General features: G+C 36.4%; 1 protein-coding gene across 2 annotated transcripts in view; it reads right to left on the reverse strand.

The window, feature by feature from the left end:
* The window catches only part of LOC117214153 (polypyrimidine tract-binding protein 2), a 45,193-nt gene that overhangs the window by 24,651 nt on the left and 6,021 nt on the right, over window positions 1-14,521 (reverse strand). The gene's annotated exons all lie outside the window — the stretch shown is intronic.

Below are 14,521 nucleotides of genomic sequence, written 5' to 3' on the forward strand. Positions count from 1 at the left end.
GACAAATAAATTTCAATATCGTTATCGTGCTAATTTCTCGAACAATTTTTTCTCAATTTGGAAGACAATTTCTCATTATCGAAAGCTGTGGAGAGACTCAAATCAATAACCAAACTAATTTTCAACCACACAGGTCATCGCGTGTAACAAAGCACCTATCTTCTCGTTTCGTTATTAAACATCCGATTCTCATATAGTTGGCCAAAATCGTTAAAAGCGTAATCGAGTAGATTCAAAAATGGTTATCGCAGCTTGGAGCAACGAAACAAAGCGTGTGCAGGCGAAAATTGTGCTTCCAGCCGCGGACTGATAATCGCGATCAACGTGAAATCGTCGTCATTGTCATACATTTCGTCGGTCGAGTAGACCAGGCGATCGTATTAATAATACCAGGACCAATATTTGTCTTGGTCCATGGACTTGCGATCACCTGCGCCAATTCCCACTGAATCATCGTACAGAGTTGCCACTGGTTGCTCCGTTCTCTTGTTATTGCGGAACTTGTGACAAGAAAATTACCGGAGATGGGATAATTATGTCTTATTGATGTTATTCCAGCGATAGTTAATATCGTTACCTGATATTGATATTTTAATAGATTGTTCACGTTGAACGATAATTTAGTCTTCTTAGCTTATCGGGCGTACGTTTCAATTCGTAATTTCTCTGATATTATTTGATCCTTTAATTTCTAAATTTTCACGAGATAATTTTTTATACAGCTGGATATTATAGCTTTAAGTGACATTTAAATTAAAGATATAATATGATAGTACGACGAACCTAAAATTACAAGAACATCAAACATTGACTTTCGTGGACCGTAAAAAATAATTAATGTTCGTATCTCGGGAATTTTAAACGAAAAGAATTTTTTACACGCCGGGATTTAAATATTCCACGGGTTTAAAATTGCAAGAAATATACGAGGTTCGCATTGGTAAAATTCGTAACACGAAAATTATAGTAACCATGACTTTGTACGAATATTAAATTGCGACGAAGAATTTAAAAATGCATAATAAATAATACTTAACATATATAAAAATCGTATATGTGTGTCAAATTTTGCGAATAAACGTTTCCCCATTTAATATAAAGTTCTAGCTCGTACATTCCCGAAGTTATCATCTGATATAACTGGTGGTTTTTATGAAATTTAAATTTTAATGACGTAAACGTAACAGTACGTTTCAATGAGAATTTTTTAACGAGCCACTCGTTTCTCCTAATATCGGATAAATCATGACCAATTAGCGTATGTACAAAAAAAGAGAAGAAAAAAAGACGAAAAAGATGCATTCTTCGTATTAAAACAGTCGGTATAACGGTGAAGTCGTCGTCCTTGTACGATATTCGATAAAAATAATTAGACGATCGATCATCCGATCAAATTACCATTAGTCCACAAGTAAAAAAATTACTCGGTATTTTAAAAGATCCGATAACAAATACGACATGTTTACAGACACATACTGGAATATTATATATCACATACATGTTTCGGTAATTAATCGGATATGCTTAATCCCGAAGATTGTGTCAAAATTTTTCTAGATGAAAAGAACGGTATTGATTTGTAATCGAAATTCTGAATAAAAATATCGTACAAGATAATTTTTCTCACAAATACATAATTTTGATCCTATAATTTTTCTTAATATTTTTGTAATTAGACTGCGTTCATCGGAAACTGAAAGTCGCGAAAAAGGACAAAATACGTATAACAAAGATAAAAATTATAGTATAACTCGCTATGATATCTAGAGGGTGAAACAAATCTCTGTGTAGATTCCATTTCTTTAATTACGTGTATAAATACCAAGTTACATAAAAGTTTACAGTCTATTCATAGCCAACTCCATCGTCAATCTTCATCAAAGAGCCATAAGCTGTAAAAATAAACTACGTATGAAACCACCCTCGTGTCCACCGTAAAATCCACTGTAAAAGCACTACTACACTTGCAAAAAAATGTCTCTCTCGAATGAATCCCCACAGTGAAATATTTTTAGCGACGGATTATACTCGTCAAACTATTATACTAAATACTGTGGTGCGCGGTTGATATACCGTGCATACGTCACGCAAGAAACGCCCTGAGAAACGTCCCTGATTTAGCTCTGTTTTAAAGAGTTCGTCCTCGTTTTAACCGCGGCACGCTCTAAAGCTCGGATAATTAGATTTTTCGCGTAAACAACAAAAGGATCGTCGAGCGTATTTTTATCCATCCGGCCGCGAAACAGCCGTGAAAACGGAAACGGAAAAGAGGAGAATGTAACGGACGATACGAGGGACCCGGCTTCGTGGCCGCAATTAAAATTTTAATCTCTGTCTCAGGGATAATAACTGCACCGTTATCGTGCTCGATTAAGCATACAGTCTCTCACGAGATGCAATCTCTGTCGGTTGTATCGTGAAAAATCCGCGTGACACGTACGTGCAACTAAGGAAATATTAGCGTGTTTAAATAATTTTCCTAAGGATTTTTTCATTATTTAATTTTCTCATTCGCAATTTCCAAAATAACTCTACTGCTCTCAAAGGTCCCTATTGCTCAAATTTCCAATTCTAAATTTTTCCTCCAACTTGATGCTACCGATGGTATGATCATCCACAAGAATAAGGATAATCTCCTTATTCAGATTATCACATTCTTGGGGGGAAAAAAAATGAAAAAAAAAGGGAGAAAAGAATCACATAGTCCTGATACCGAGTAATACCAGAAACATTAGTAGTACTCGTTCCAGAAAATAATCTTCTCACCACTATAATAAAAAGTAGTAATATTTCATTGTACAAGTGTGTAATTCCATCAGTAAATAACTGAATCTCATAAAAATGCATGGCACCGAGTTGACGCCAGAAATATCTGCAAATGTGAATGGGAATCGCGCGACGGAGGGGCTGGATTCGTATAACGGGGGTGAGAGGTCGCTAATGCAAGCAGTGTCACGCGTTTTAGTTCTCATCGAATATTCAACATCAGCGTTGTGACGGCTGAATGAAGAATTTATATTTTTCGTCGTCGCTACGATAAACCCGCCGCGTTTGAAAATAAAGAGGATGGTGAATGAGAATGGGAGGGAACGGGAAGAAGGGTTGTGACAGCGACGTACTTAAAAGGATCGCATCGGTGCGCTGATCGGCCCTTTTCGATTCGGTATAATATCCTCATTTCGTCTTTTAGACTCGTCAACCGCAGTTGCCGTTTTCATTAACTTACTAACCCACTGATTTACTAACTCGTTTACACACCGGTTTACTACCTTGCTAACATACTAATTTTAGCATCAGAGACTGATCAACATCTTTCATCCGTTACACATAACGCAATAAACGAAATCGACTGCTTTTTCTGTTGCGAATTCGTGAAAAACTGGAAATGCAGCAAACCAAGAGATGAATAAACAAAGGAGGCTAAAAGCACGGGGGAAAAGCAAAAAGTGATCCGAAATCAATGGAAATTCTCTGCGCCCTTTCTGAACCATTCGGCCGCTAATTATTTAAGCTCAACCCTTATTTTCTGCAAACGAGCCGTCGGAAAAGCAATCCCCTTCCATTGCCTCGCTGGCGGATTCCGCGAAATTAACCAGAAAATGAAGAGAAACCGTACGCAGAGGCGTGTAAAGCGTCGCTAATAACAATAAAAATTGCTACTTTCAACAGACAGATGCTCATTATCGTTAACACTCGCGCTGCTCACGGAAATGGCTCGTTTTTAGGGTAATTGCGTCCAGATTCGAACTTACTCCCCCGAGAGTGAAACGAATGTTTAACATTTATTCGATTTTAATCAGTGCCGGTTTTATCGAACGATATTATCCGACTTTACCACCACTAATTTAATCAAATTACGAGGAAAACGTGTTTTCCTTTGTTGCGGTTATTGCGAATTATCATTTGCACGGGATTATAAATAATGATATTAAGTGTAATCTTTGATATATTTAAAGCTGAAGTTGTTTAAACCTTGTACCGTGAAGTTTTCATTAAACAATTTTGATAATAACGTAGAACATGGAAGAAGGACTTACGATACGTGTATATGAAAGTATAAATATGTAAATGTGTGATACGCATGTATATTAATCGATATATCGAACTTTATTTCTTTACGAATATTAAATATCCAAATAATATCGGTGACATATATTGTGGTGATGTTATTTCACCGTTTAAAAATTCTAACAATTTCATTCTTCAGAAAATACCAATTTCAATGGAAAATTTTAACCTGATTATACTTGCCAGAAACCATTAATAACGATATTAACAACTCATTAATATCAATATCATGTATATCACCTTTAATCTCTTTAAGCCAACTAAAGCAAATTCTAGTATCAATTACGTAGACAACAAAACACTACCATCGTTTCTCCATTACAAATTTTAAAACGATTATACCCACCAAAGATTCCCCATTGACGATAATATCAACTAAAACCTCCATGAAATCCGATTAAAAAGATAACAAACTTAAGGCCCGATAACTTTGCAAGGGATGATCAGAGATCGATCGAACGATCAAGCCCATACTTGAAGATGCCATTTGGTTCAGCCCGATCGGACTTTCGCTTTCTAAAATATCGTCGTTGCAAGCGAAATCTAATTTTTCTGGTTTCGCTATCGCTGTCCCGCTCGCACCAGCGCATTAACCAACGACACCCGTTGAATCAGCAAGTTTTTACTACTACTAGTAGTAAGTACTCACTTCCGGGAAAGAATGTGGGGCACGCCGTTGACTGGTATCACTGTGTCCCAGAGCTAAACTTTGCAAGTCCATATCTTAGGAACGCGTGCATATCGACTTGAAACAAGGTGGTTTTCTTTTGAGAAGATTTTCGGAATTTTATTATACTCTGTAGTATTCGTGTTTCGTGATTAAACTTTGAACTGGATAGGTTTAGATTAGATTAGGACATAGAAATCTGAATACAAGAGAAATCTTTACCGATTATGTAAGTATGGAAATTAAGAAAGTATTATTATGCAAATATGTCTAAAATATTCAAAGCAGTGAGCTTATTATAGTATCTCATAGGTGAGGTATAATATCCAAATCTAAAAGAGTAACGAATCAAATCCTCGGCAGATCAAATTTGCCACTCGACGAACCTTCGTTCGAATCATTAAAAAATACCCAATTAAATACTTCGCCGTACGATCACCGAGACAAAGAAATCTATTAATCTAACGACCTAACGATTTGACGTAATAATTAAAAAGAAACGGTGTCTTTTCCAAAGTTCGTATCAAACGAACGATAATTCCTCGCAGCATAAACGCCCCGGGATAAAGCAAGCAACGTAATTAACGAAAATCGAGCCAGTTGCAATCCCCGTGTACACTCCGATTCCGATTGCATTTTCGAATTCCGTAGAATCGATGACGTTTCTTTCGCCAGCGGCCACGATTCGCGCGCGGTTTTGTTTAATTATTGCCGACGGTTATTTCGTCTGCTCGCCGCGGTTATTTCGGCTATCAGTGACGGGCAATTTGCCCGTTTGCGTTTTTCAACCGGCTCCTGGCTTCCTCTTTCTCTGTCCAGCCCCATAGTTCCATTCGTTCGGTTTTGATCGCGGCGACGAAACTATGATCACGAATTAATGGAAGGAAAATTCGTATCGTTTTGGCGGACGAGATTTCTATTAACAGTCTCGGTACGACGCGGCGCAAATTGCATTTGCCAACGCTGTTTTCGAAGAAGGGAACGAGGAATCCCAGTGAATATTGCTCGCAATTGTTTCTCAGTGCCTCGGAAAAATAGTTTCATTGTTCTAATGTAAAGAAACGAAGGAACGATCATTTTATTGGTAATAATTTACGACGAATATAAAACTGTTAACCTTTTGCCGTGAACGTTCAACTATCGATCAGTATTGAAAACGACGTGGACGATAACTTTCAATTAGCATTGATAGCGATACAGAAAGAGCAATGAAACTTTCGTAGTAGTTCTATCTGACTACGATTACTCGCAGAAGTTTCTATATGTCCAATGAAAAAAGTAGTTTTTATTATTTTTTATACTCTTTATTAGCGGGTTGCTCAAGTAGTATATTGACCACTTCTTTCTTCTTAACTACTTACTTACAGGTAATCTGTTAATTAAATACAATACTTATAAAGAATCTGCTACTTACTACCTTAACGTATTATTGATGTAATTTAAAAAAAAAAAAATCATTTAAAAACAGTAGAAATTTTTGAGTCTTCTGCTACGACATGTTTATGAAAGAAACGTATAAAAAGATAGATGACAATTAAAAGACTTTCGACGAGAGAAAGAATTCTTCAGAAATCATTTAAATATCGATTCCCGACGCAATTATTCCCAACTCGAATCGTGAGAATATCGGCAAAATCGCGCTCGAAACGCGCTCTCTTTTTACCCTGCCTTTCGATGGTAAAAATTACGCTGTGTCGTTCGAACGGCTGTACTCTTTCTCGAACGCGCCAGCCTTTGAACAGCTTGATTTCCCGCGGGATTTTTCGTTGAAAACTTGCTCGAGTACGGCCGCAGGATCGAAAGTATCGACGCGAGCGATACGGCGATTGAATCCCAGCCGTGGGCATAATTCATTCCCCCGAAAATGGGAAATTTATACGCGTTAGTATCCCTAATATTTTATTTGCGATAATTTTTCGAATATTTTCCATCCTTTTCGTAATTCGGTTTGATAAAATTACGTTTTTACAACTCGGTATTTAATTACATATGCCGCGATTTGATTATACATTTATATATTTTTAATGGAAGCTAATAAAATTACGTCTTCTGCTATAAAGGATACTTTTCGAATCGATACAAATTATATTTTATTGGCGAAATTAATGTCGCGAGAAGAATATTTGTAAGAGGAAATTGGAAGAGCTTAATGTTAGAAAGTTTTGACATAGTTTCAAAGAAAAAGTTATAGAAGTTTCTCAATAATTTTATACAATTTTATGGCAGAAACCGGCATGGCTATGATTAAAACGAGTGACATAATTTATTTAAAACGAAATGAAGCGGGATGAGGGATTAATTAACGCGGAGAAAAGTTTGGCTTCCCCCTATCGTACTTTGAAAGCAGAATTAGTTAATAAATTAGTACTATTATAAATTCTGAATATAAAAGAGTACAGTCAATATGAAAAGTATCATTATACGTTATATAATACTTAAAAGTATGATATTACAATATTTAACGCAACTAGAACAAAATATGAACAGCGTAACAAATTCTGCGAAATAAAAATGAAAGAAAGTTTCAGGCTCGATAATATTATTCGTCTAACAAATTTATACACGCGGCGTCGTAAAAAAATTTGAATCCTTGATATAGCCACGATCGAAGGGGGCGGCGTAATTTTTTAAATCATACCTCGTCTTTTGATTTGTCAATATTTGCGAAAGGAACTGTAGGTTGATTAAACATTTATTCGCATCACGACGTTGAACGTATCGTTTTTCAGCAACAAAACGTATTACATATCGTTTGTTTGATAGCGGGGCATAAAAACGGAGCGAAACAGAGGGGTGGAAATGGAAATGAGAGGATAAAAAATTCAACGGCAATCCGCGGTTTCGTTTAATTAAAATACAGGCAACCGGGCATGATTTTTTTTCAATAAATATCCACCGCCGTGGACCGCGCTTCTATCGCGTTTGACGTCACTTGGAAACTACGCTTAACACGTAATGTATTTGTTATTGCCGCGTTTTAATACTTAACGCGATATCGTCCGCCTTCTCTCGTTTCCTGCCATCTCCAATTTCTCCTCTTTTCATACTTTTCGCTTAAAATACTTCCTTCTTTCCCTTTTTTAGTGTATCCATATGAAATTTCTGAATCCTGAATAGCAATTGCTTTCTGAATACGAAGATTACTGTTATTCGTATTATACGCGACGTTGCTTCAGCGCAATGATTTTATTGACTTTCTCAAATAATTTCATCCACTTCGTTGCGAAAGTATAGAAAGCTATTATTGACTCTGAAATTACAAAATAAAATAACACCACAGATGATATATCACGGAATCATCAACTGCAAAAAATTGCCGAAACTCGAATGCTTTCTTCTTTCCTCCATTCACGTACCACATCAATTTCCAAAACTCGGTATATCCCCAACCAACCCGCGGAGAATTCAATTCTGACAAAATTAATGGTATTACCGAAAAACGAAAGGCGTTCGAATCACGTCTACCAATTTACACAGTAAGTTTAAGGTCGATACCTAGAAAGTTTTCTCATCGCGGTGGCAGGTCTCGATTCAACTGCAAACTCGAGCGAAAAATTCTTAAACGACCTCCTCCCCCCCCCCCCCCATTACCTCGGCGACAGAAGTCCATTTCGGTGGCTGCAAGAGGCCGGTCTAGTGGAAATGACGACACAGTGAAGGGGCTGATAATAAACCATCCCCGGCTGTATTCTCGGCGAATTATATTCCGTCGGTTCTATCGAAAAATTCAATGGACGCTGGACAATGGACGAAAGCTATGGACGATACGAAAAAATGTTTGAAACAAATGTTGTGCAATTCCTAGGGGGACGTATCATACCGATATTTATTTTCTCTTACGACGATCTGGGAAAGCACCGGGGGATCTAGGAAATCAGGATTATATTTTCGAATGGAAACTACATTTTTGTATTCCATATTCGTGTAACCGACAGCAAAACATTTTCAAAACGCTACTTGTATTTTTCGCACAAACCACTATCGAGATATTAAATGACAAAATTGACATGCCAGCGGCATTGGCGTTATCCAACGAACACGTCAGCCGTTCTACGTCACGATGGTTCTAAAAAGAGCCGATTCCACGTGTACTAAATGCGCGAGTGTACTAAATAGTATTCCGAAAATAGCTAGTCGCTTGTCCTTCTACATGTTCGTCATTTAAAAGGACGCAATTTTCCATTCTACTCAAGAATTAATACGTCGACAGCAGTTTATACAAAGAATGCAAGTAAATAGTGTTTTGAGAATTTTTTCGTATCAGCTACGATAATAAGGAATAAAAAAGATGTAATTACCATTTCAAAATATAACCATGATCGTCACAGCACTTTTCAAGATCATCGCAAGATACAGTAAATATCGGTACGATGTGCGATCCTCGAAATGATACAATATTTGTTTCGAACATTTTTTCGTATCTTCTACAGTTTGCGATTTATTTACGCGTCTCCAGGTAAAACGAATACACTGTATAACAGCGATGGTTCATTATGAACATCTAGGCGTCTTCGACTGAATACTAATTGAGAACATCAACGATTGCATCCCATCGCCGATATTAAATACAACGAACAATGAATTTATTTAAATTCCTCTGAAATATTCCTATTTTCCGGTTTCGTAAATACATGAATTATTATCCGCAAATAAACTAAATGACAACGACGACAATTATGGGGCGAAACGATGTAAAAAGGCCGGGCGAACGTTGCAAAATGGCCAGCAATAAAAAGAGCACGACACGTGCTCGTAATTAAACACAATCACGTGTACCCCTGTGACAAAACATTTTCCAATAAACTCTCACTTTCGATGCTTTTCAATTAACCGACCTTTTCACTGTGCAAAAATTCCTCTCCGTTACGCGTCTCGTTATTTAAAAAAAAAAAAAAACCATTCCGTCTAGCTATATTTCTCTCCAAGTTCGAATTTCTGCTCAACGAGGCTATCAACGGTTGATTGGCATAACTTTCGATCATTTAAAAAAATGTTGCGAATTTTTTATGATTTATGCGAGCGTTTTGGATCCAAGCTGTCGAATTTTTTAGGAAAAGTTAAGAGAAGAGGAAAAATTAAAAGATCAGATATTGGAGATTATTATTCGATCGTAGTATTTCGCTGTATAATAGAGGGAAATTGGAAATGTATTAAATGTATTAAAATACAAAATAATTAAACGGTTGTACCAGTAGTAATATTTCGCCAAACAGAATGTTATAAAGAAGCATTCAGTTATTATACGATTGTAGGAGTTGTTATGACTCGCAAATGAAAAAATATGATCAACGAAAAAATAACACTAACAATTCACAGGCATTCAGCCTCCGAATGAAATATTATATTTCACAATTTTCCATTCATTTATTTTCCACCTTTACCGTGTTATTTGTATCCATTACAGAACACGCGGGAAAAATTCAGTCTTCTATTGTAACCAATCAACATTCAATTTCTCCGATTTTCCGAACAAATTTTAGGCTGCATTTGAACGTTTAATAAACATTTCCTGCATCCACATACGAAGAGAGCGACTATTTTCAATATTTCTCCAGTGAAATTAATATCGAATTTCGTGTCAAATATTCTTTGAAAAAAAATATCCAGACTCTGAAACTAATATTCGCTATGGAAAAATGAGAAGATATTTAGAAAACTAGAAAATGTAGGAAATAGAAAAAATTAAAAATTGCATAAAAGAGGGACGTTAAAAAAAAGAAGAAAAATGTATATAAAAATCGCTCTTCATTTGGATGATTGTTCCATGCTGGCAACAGTATGTTTGCCCGTTGATTGTCAAATCACGTCACTGTCAACGTGGTCAAAATAGAGAACAGCAATCGCTTCTGTCGAATATCGATGAGAATCGATTCGTGGTATATGCAGTGTGAAAGCGGCATTAAAGCCGCTGATGTAATTCGAGCACGTTTCACGTAACACACAGATGTTTAAACGTCTAAATAATCTCCTTAAAACGTAATCTCTATTCTATGACGTTATTTAATCCAGAAATTATTTATTGCACTTTAAATGCAGATATTTTATATTACAAAACGTTTTAAAGATACTGTATACATTACACATTGATTTATCCTATATGAAATAATACTAATATAAAATAAACTTTCAAATATACCAATGCACCTTCATCGAACGTAAAACCAACCCTTTCTATTAATTTCCTCTACATAAAATAAAGTGTCCTGCCCCAACTTTTGAATACACCTGTACGATCAATCTCGCAAAACACAAAATCCACAATTTCTACTATATGTTCCTATATAAGGTAAAATTCTGAACTTTTGGAAAAAAGAAAAAAAGACGAAATCCTCCCTTGTCATTATATTTTTTGCTATATAAAATAAAACTCCAAACCTTTAAATGGGTGTGTGTGTGTGTGTGTGTGTATATATATATATATATATATCAAATAGGGAACGAACACTTCGTACTCACTAATTTCCCCGTAACACCGCGACAGCAACCATAACACGAAGGAAGAGAGAGTTCATTCGTTTATTCCGTGGAAATGATGGTCGTTCATCGGTCTCCAGGGAACCACCTACGTCCGTTGCCAACCATAGCAAACATCGACCCTTTCATGGTCACCGTGGCACGCATCGTCGACAGAGGGGTCGCATTGTACATATTGATTGATGTAACAGTTATTAATTCGCGTTCTCGATTATCGACGCGTCTGTGACCGTCTCTCTCTCTCTCTCTCTCCCTCCCTCCGTCGTCGCTAATGCAATAACGAACAATAATAGTAACGTAATTTCGGCCATATCCGCGTCGACGATCCGACATTATTCGTGCTTGATGTACACGTGATCGAAACTACGCGAGTAAATTTGGATCCCGGTCGAATTTTACATTTATGGTTGTATATCAGTTGTATATTGACAATGTGAAAATATAAACCGCTTTTCTGGTTCTAATATAGCAACTATATTTTATTATACTGTAAAATTTCAAAACGTACCACCTTTTTTACTTTTTCATAATTTCATGAAGTTTTACGGGACTTGTTTGTCATAACAACATAGAAATAAACAACGATCCAAAAAGCCTTGGGTACAAAAATAATTTTTAACTTACTTCTAATCTAACTTAAACAAACTTAAGGTACATTTGATATGATCTATTGTGGATCTACATACGTGGATAGGTCAGATACTAACCATTTTATTAACTATGTACAATGGCATTTTAAAAATTCGGGTTTTCTTTTTCGAATGTTTCATATTTTCATAAATCTTTCTCGTGCAAAATAATCTAAAAATTAATTAACAAGATTTTTTTTATCTGGGAGATTAAGAAACCTGTCGACAGTTTTCTACAAATATATTTATTCATATACATTACTGCTTCGTGAAATATTTCTATAATGAACCAGTATATAATTTCCATAACTCCCGCGGCTATAATTAAAACAACAAATCCTCGAAATGAATACTGAATCTGTAATAAACACTCCTATATAACAAAATAGCATATTACACGAGGCAGACGGTTGAATGAAATAATTCATAATCCCATCGCAATAACCATCCACGTGTGTTAAACAAATTTTTAATCCACGGTAGTTATTAAAAATCATACGTCATAACAAAATATGAATTTAACACAGCGTATCAAAAAATAATCTCGATGATCGATCGATACACGTGTACCTGCATGCATACCTGGTGCAAAAGGTGCATAAATCACAAATTCTCATTGCTTCGTGAAATTTATCTGAATAATAGAATCTTGAATCACAAAGAATTCGTATTGAAAGTTAAATGTTGCAATGGCAACATATAACGCAAAATTTTGATTTTTGTTTCGTAATTGGTATATAAGCATCGCTATAAAAGCGTACTATAGAAGATTAGATCTGTCACTAAATATAAATATATAGATATTAACCTATCAACAACCCCTAAAACTCAACCCACCCTCCACTTCGATATTAACCAAAATATAACAAAAAACACTCGACAACCCTAATTTCCATTCCAAAAAGACACCGAACCGTTCCATCCAACGCTGCTTTAATAAGACGAGATTTAAAGTGTCCCAGGTGTCCAAGCTACCCCGTATACCCCATCCACTTTCGCTTCTCAAAATTTCCTCCTCCTTTCTTCCACGGAATAAGTCACGAAAAAGACAAAGAACAAAAAAAAAAAAATAAAAACGGTGGAAAAGGAGAAATCGCTCGCCATTTGAAGCAACTACGCGCGTAAACGTCAAAAGACCGGCATTTACGTTTCCTGAAGGAGCGTTTTTCAACACAGGACGTTGAGGAACGTGTTCAGAGAGAAATTACAGGGAGGAAACGACCGGTTTCGAGGATGCCATGCCGCTTTTACGAGCCTCCATCCAACGACCGTATGTATAATCCGATTTACGAACTCGCGGCCTGCCTCTATTTCTGCTTACTTTCCCTTCGTTCCTCTCTCTCACCCCCCCCCCTCTCCTTTCCTTTCCGCCCTACCTTCTTACGTGCCTTGTAACCCCCATGTAGCACCGAGGGTGGTTTTTCACGGTTAGCTGCGGTGTAACCGATCGTCTCTTCGTGGCTGATGGCTTTTTTACTTCCCCTGTTTCCCTTTTCCACCGACGAATGAACGAACGATTAAGGGCTGGTTTTACTTCGTCGTTCTTTGAGAGATCTAGTTTGTCTTCTTTATTTTTATTTATTATTTCATTTGTAGAGATCCAGTTTCTCCGTTTAATTTTTATTTCTTCTTACTATTTTTACAGAAATCTATTTCCTTCTCTTAATTTTTGTTTATCATTACCTTATACAGATTCATCCTCTCTCTTTAATCTTGTACGTTGATTACTACCCTTAAAGTATTTAAATTATACAGCGTGTTCGTAATAAAGTTTAGATACATTTTTGAAAAAAACGCGCGAATGCATCGAAATTTTATAGTCAGCCTGTGTTTCAAATGTTATTTTATTACTAAATGTTTTTTATTTAGACGAAAATGGTCACTGATGTGATTTCAAAGATGACGAAATCGGTTACGCGTGCCTACCTACCCTTGTAAACCTTCGGTGCATAATCAAGGAATAAAGACGAAGAAAGAGTGGCCTGTCGAAGTGACGCGATGAAAACTTGATAATGCAGTGAGACGCTATTACTCAGCGTCTTAAAATTTCTAATGATCCGTGAAGTTAACGAAACGTATCCTATCGAGGGACCATTGATCGCAGAACTTTTAACGACCCTCCTGTTTTTATCGTCGATTACTCTGCTTCGCCCTGAAGACCGTGAATTCTACGATTACGGGCGTTGTTCACTTTTTCATTCTTCGGAGTGATGAGGATTGTAGTTAATAAAATTTTTTGCGAGATAATTTGCTGCATGTTAAATATCTGTACCAAGAATTTTCTCCGATTAGCAAAGCGATACATATAATCGACTTCATTCTTACTTTGCAAATTGGAATTGGTTAATAAAGTAAGAAAAATGTAGGCAGACCATTAAGATACAAATATTAATATTAATTTGAATCGATTATTCGAATATAAATATTACGACCAAGCATATTTCTCAGACTTCCTGACCGTTATTAAATTTCTCGCGTTTCAACTCCACGGATAACCATCTCCTCTCTTGAATTCTCCATGTTTCAATATTTGCAGATTTCTTTGCAGTTGTTCTGCATCGATTTCATTTAAATCGCGAGGATTACGTGCTGCGGGCAAGGAATTGCAGTCGAAGCAGCTACACGACTCGCGCAAAATTCTCACAGCTTTGCCACTGCTCGCATTTGCTACTTTATAATTTCA

The sequence above is a fragment of the Bombus bifarius genome, unplaced genomic scaffold, assembly GCF_011952205.1.
Source record: "Bombus bifarius isolate JDL3187 unplaced genomic scaffold, Bbif_JDL3187 scf7180000009200, whole genome shotgun sequence".
Lineage (NCBI taxonomy): Eukaryota > Metazoa > Arthropoda > Insecta > Hymenoptera > Apidae > Bombus > Bombus bifarius.